This window comes from Rhineura floridana, chromosome 11 (assembly GCF_030035675.1).
Source record: "Rhineura floridana isolate rRhiFlo1 chromosome 11, rRhiFlo1.hap2, whole genome shotgun sequence".
NCBI lineage: Eukaryota > Metazoa > Chordata > Lepidosauria > Squamata > Rhineuridae > Rhineura > Rhineura floridana.
Window position 1 is genome coordinate 24,669,618 of NC_084490.1, and position 6,000 is coordinate 24,675,617.

The following is a 6,000-nucleotide window of genomic DNA, read 5'->3' on the forward strand; positions in this document are numbered from 1 at the left end:
TTGGGCCTTAAGGAGACAGGCCTGCCTCTCTTCTGCCTGACCGTCTGCTGTCTACGTTCTGCAGGTGAGGGGGGAGTATCCTGTTCACTGTCTGTGTCTGGCTGCAGGGCCTCTGCTGTCCCTGGGGTGCTCTGCAGCTGAGGGGCAGAAGGAGCTGGATTCTCAGGAGGTTCCTCCGTGTCTCCTGCTGCTCCTGGGTCTGCTGCTGTTACTCCCAAGTCATCCTCATCTGAGGAGTCCTCTGATGGGGCCATGACACTATCCCCCACCCCACGACCAACCCTCCGCCTCCCGCCGGGGCCCGGCTTATCCAGGTAGCGCTGGCGGAAGCGCCAGACCAGACAAGGGGCATGCACCTGCGCCGCATCTTCCCATGAGCGTTCCTCAGGGCCGTACCCCTGCCAGTCTATGAGGTACTGGAGGCGGCCACGATGCCTCCGGGAGTCCAGGATCTGCACCACTTCGAATTCCTCTTCCCCGTTGACTTGTATCGGCGGCGGGGGTGGCGGTTTACTACCCAAGGGGTGAGGCGGGAGAGCGGGAGTCAGCAGTGATCTATGGAAGACAGGGTGAATGCGGAAGGAGGCAGGGAGTTAGAGCTGGAACGCCACCGGGTTAATTTGCTGGGTGATCCGGAAGGGACCTGCATTCCGAGCCTCCAGCTTGTGAGACGGCCGTTGCGAACGCAGGAATTTGGTTGAGAGCCATACCCAGTCGCCTACCTTCAGTGGCGGGCCTGGTTGGCGGTGGCAGTCAGCAAAGCGCTTATACGCATCCTTGGCCTGCTCCAGCTGCTCCTTCAGGACTGCCTGCAGGGCTTGCAACTCCTGCAGCATGACATCCGCAGCAGGGACCGGCGACGGGGGTCGCACTGAGGGGAAGAATCGGGGGTGGTAGCCGTAAGAGGCAAAGAACGGGGTCTGGCGCGTGGAGGCATGCACGGAGTTATTATACGTGAACTCCGCCAGCGGTAACACATCCACCCAATTGTCCTGTTGGAAGCAGGTGTAACACCGCAGGTATTGTTCGACGGTGGCATTGGTACGTTCTGTTTGTCCATCTGATTGAGGGTGGTGGGCGGAGGACAAGTGGATCTGGACGTCCAGGGCCCGATACAGGGCCTGCCGGAACCGGGCGGTGAACTGGGCTCCTCGGTCAGAGATCAGGTGGTCAGGGAGGCCGTGTAACCGGAAAACCTGGGTCAAGAACAGTTGCGCAGTTTCTGGGGCAGAGGGTAGGCCGGCACAGGGGAGGAAATGAGCCATCTTGGTGAACAGGTCTACGACTACGAGGATGGTGGTCATTCCCCGGGAGGCCGGTAAGTCCGTGATAAAATCCAGGGAGACCGAGCGCCAGGGCCCGGGGCAGGTAGGCAGTGGGAGCAGTGGGAGCTGGCAGGTATCACAGGCCGCTACATAGTCCTTGACGTCCGCTTGGACCCGGGGCCACCAGAAATCCCGTAGGACCAGGTGGAAGGTTTTATACGTTCCAAAATGCCCTGCAGGCTGGCTGTCATGGCAGAGGTGGAGCACCTCTCCCCGCAGAGCTCCCGGGGTTCCGGTGATACAAGAGGCCCTGCTGCAAGGAAAAGGGGCTGTCCCGGGCGGGCATCCCTGACTGGAGCTCTCGCTGCTGGGCCAGGGCGTAGGGGTCCTTTTGCTGCTGTTCCTGCACCCGGTCCAGGAGGGGTTGCGGCTGGTGGGTAGCGGCGAAGTTCTCTGGGCGAAGAATTGGGCGAAGGGGGCGATCGACCTGCTCGGCTCGGTATTCTGGCTTGCGAGAGAGCGCGTCTGCTAGGGTGTTTCGGCGGCCAGGGAGGTAGGTGACCGTGAACTGGAACTGGGAGAAAAACAGGGACCACCGGATCTGGCGTTGGTTCAGCCGTCGGGCGCTTTGCAGGTACTCCAGGTTTCGGTGGTCTGTTCGTACCTGGACCGGATGGCGTGCCCCTTCCAGGAGATGACGCCAGGTCTCGAAGGCTACTTTGATGGCCAGTAACTCCTTCTCCCAAATGGTGTAGTTCTGTTCCGAAGCGTTGAGTTTCCGAGAGTGGAACGCACAGGGGAGCAGGGACTGCTTGCTCCCCACCGGCTGAAGTAGGACCGCTGCCACTGCCTTATCCGATGCATCGGCCTCCACTATGTAAGGTCGGGTAGGGTCGGGTTGCTGGAGGATGGGTTCAGATGTAAAGGCGTGTTGGAGGCGCCGGAAGGCCTGTTGAGAGGCCTCGGTCCAAACAAACTTCTCTTTGCCTCGAAGCAGGTCTGATATGGGCGTGGTGAGTTCGGAGAAGTGGGAGATGAACCGGCGGTAATAGTTGGTGAAGCCCAAGAAGCACTGCACATCTTTGGGGCTTCGCGGAGCTGCCCAGTGGAGGATGGTCTCAATTTTGGCGGGGTCCATCTGGATACCCGAGGGCGAGATCCGATGGCCTAGGAAATCCACGGTCGTGAGGTCAAAGGCGCATTTTTCGAGCTTGGCGAAGAGGCGGTGCTCCCGCAGGCGCTGCAGCACCGCTCGAACGTGCTCCTTATGTTCCGAGGGGTTCCATGAATAGAACAGGATGTCATCCAAGTAGATCACCAGGAAGCGGTCTAGGAGGTCCCGGAAGATGTCGTTCATGAAGTGCTGGAAGACGGCAGGAGTGTTGCACAAGTCAAACGGCATCACGGTGTACTCAAAGTGCCCATAACGGGTGCGGAAGGCTGTCTTCCACTCATCGCCCTCCTGCATACGCACCAGGTTGTAGGCCCCTCTCAGGTCTAGTTTGGTGAAAATGTGAGCGCCCCTCAGCCGCTCTAACAGTTCTGGGATCAGGGGCAGAGGGTAGCGATTCCAAACTGTAATCTGGTTGAGGGCGCGGTAGTCATTGCACAGCCGGAGTTCCCCACATTTATTTTTGACAAAGAGGACAGGGGCAGCTGCAGGGGACGCGGAAGGGCGAATGAACCCTCAGCGCAGGTTCTTGTCGAGGAACTCTCTGAGGGCTGCCAGTTCGGGTTCTGACAGGGAATAAAGCCGGCCCACAGGAATCTTGGCTCCGGGGAGCAGGTCAATGGGACAGTCGTAAGGACGATGGGGCGGCAACTGGTCTGCCTCTTGCTTCCCAAACACATCCACGAACTCCCGGTACTGTTCCGGTAAGGCCTCGGGCACGGAGTTTGCCTCCTGGGTCATCAGGATGCGCTCCTTCGGCCTCCAGCAGTTGGCTTGGCAATAGGGGGATCCGAGGGTCAGTCGGCCCGTGGACCACTGGATGATGGGGTCATGCCTCTGGAGCCATGCCAGGCCCAGCACGACTGGGAAGTGGGGTGCGGCAGCCAGGTAGAACTGGAGGCTTTCCTCGTGCTCCCCCAGGGCCATGTCGAGCGGCACTGTCTCCTGTACTACAGGGCCCGAGGCGAGAAGCTGGCCATCAATAGTCTCCACCAGGAGGGGGCGGTGAATGGGTTGACTAGGAACCCGGTGGAGCTTGGCAAAGGACACGTCCATAAAATTGCTGGTGGATCCTGAGTCCAGCATGGCGGGTACTTGTAGGGTCCCCCTTCCGGGGACTGTCAGTGCGATCAACATGGTCAGATGCTTGGGCGGTGAGGAACTGAGGTGGCAGGCCCCTTGAACCATGAGGGTGCCCCGGCTCAGGGGCCTGTGAAGGGCGTTTCCCAAGGCAGGGGCTGTGGGTCGTTTCGCGGAACACTGGGCTGCAAAATGTCCCGGGGTCCCGCAATACAGACAGAGGCCCTGTTGCCAGCGTCGCAGCTTTTCGGCCGCAGAGAGACGTGGCCGAGCCCCTCCCAGCTGCATCGGTTCTGCCGGGGGGTAGGGTCCTTGCCGACAGGCTCCAAGGGCCCAGCCACTGGGGCTGATGCTCTGTAGACTGGCCGGGGTCGGTTGGCAGCACGCCTGCTTTCCAGCCTCCTGTCAATCTGGAGACACAGGCATATGAGGGCTTGCAGGGTTCCAGGGCGCTCCACCCTAGCTAGCTCATCCAGGAGTTCATCCGACAGCCCCTCCTGAAACTGGTCCATGAGAGCGGCTTCGTTCCAGCCCAGGGTTTGTTGCAATAGACGAAAGTCTGTTACATATTCCCCCAAGGGGCGTCGGCCTTGCCGCAGCCGGCGTATCCGGCGGTTGGCTGTGGCAGATTGGACTGGGTTCTCGAACATAGCCTTCAGTTCTCTGGTGAAGGCGGCTAGGTCATTGAGCACGGGGCTCCACTCGAGGAGCAGGGGCGTGGCCCATCTAGCTGCCGCCCCGGTGCAGAGGTTAATCAAGAATCCCACCCGGGTCTTATTATCTGGGAAGGCCTCTGGGCGTAACTCCATGAAGAGCTGGGCCTGGGCCAAGAAGGCAGAGAGCTGGTCGGAAGCCCCAGTAAATTTCTCTGGGAGAGTCACAGGGCACGTGGCTCTCCCTGTAGGGAGAGGGGGTGGGGCTGCTGCTAGCTGGGTTTGCAAGTCTTGGACGGCCAACAGCAGTTGGTCTACTTGTGAGCGCAGGAGCAAGTTTTCCTGCTGGAGTTGCTCCATGGTCAGCACTTCCCCCACTCCTTTGTTGCCTGCTTTGTTTGGGCTGACTGCAAACTGTCAGCTCTACACTGCATCAGCAGTGTCAGGGGGGGCTGGAAATTCCTGGGTCTTTGGCAGGGAAGGAAAGTCCTTAGCCAGCAGTCGGGTTGTAAATCTGCCAGGCCGATCCGAAGCGTACTTGCCGAGTCAGAAGTCCAGAAGCGAGGTCAGTGGAGGTCCGGGATCAATTGCCAAGGAGGTCAGTCAAAGAGATGCTGCAGGGAAACTAGGTCTACACAAAGCCACACCTGACGTTGCAGTCAGCAACAAGCTGCAGCCAAGGTGTGCCTTATAAAGAGCAGGATGGACAGCAGGTGTGAGCCCTCAGCGTTTGGGCCTTACGGAGACAGGCCTGCCTCTCTTCTGCCTGACTGTCTGCTGTCTACGTTCTGCAGGTGAGGGGGGAGTATCCTGTTCACTGTCTGTGTCTGGCTGCAGGGCCTCTGCTGTCCCTGGGGTGCTCTGCAGCTGAGGGGCAGAAGGAGCTGGATTCTCAGGAGGCTCCTCCGTGTCTCCTGCTGCTCCTGGGTCTGCTGCTGTTACTCCCGAGTCGTCCTCATCTGAGGAGTCCTCTGACGGGGCCATGACAAGCCAAACCCTGGCTTAGCATGAATGCATAAGCCTGCAGGCTCAGGTCCTCTGTGGTCATTCTGCTGCCACCACTGGACTAAGTTAAGCTCATGGTGAATAGTCCTTTCTCAATGGGAACATCCTGGATGTGAAACACTCTTCCACCAAATGTGAACCTGGCACTGACATTGGCTAGCTTTTAGCACCAGGTGAATACATTTCTTTTTTATTAGACTTTCTTATCAAGCGGGTTAGACCTAAGTATCAGTATATGAATGAAGCATAGTGCATTTTATATAGCGTTTATTTTCTCTACTTGATTTTTTGTTGATATATATTTTTGTATATTACCCATGCTGAGATGATTTTACAGTGAAGGGCAGAATATACATTTTAGAAACAAACAAAAATCATATCTTGCCATCTATGGATTTGTGGTGCTATACATATATCACAGCAGCCATATTTTTTCCAGTGCAAGGGATGTTAGACTCATCTCCACATGTCATGATCACCCAGGGGCATTTTCCCTGAGACTTTCCTCCTCTGGAGCTACCAGTAGAGAATAATTTAAAAAGCATCATATGAGGTTCAAAAAGAACTGATGAGAATGAAAATATGATGAAATGCAGGGGTGAGATACATATATGATGTTTTTCCTTTTAGACAAATCTTAATTTGGTTTTACAAATTATTTTTTCAAACTATGAGAATATGGAGGCCTATAGGAAGATGTATACAGACCAGCCATGGAGAAGGGAATTCTTACAAATATTCCACTGTCCACAGTGGCACACAACTCTAGCTTTTTAAAAAGAAAAAACACACACCCTACACTGAATACTCCAGACACTCAAATTCT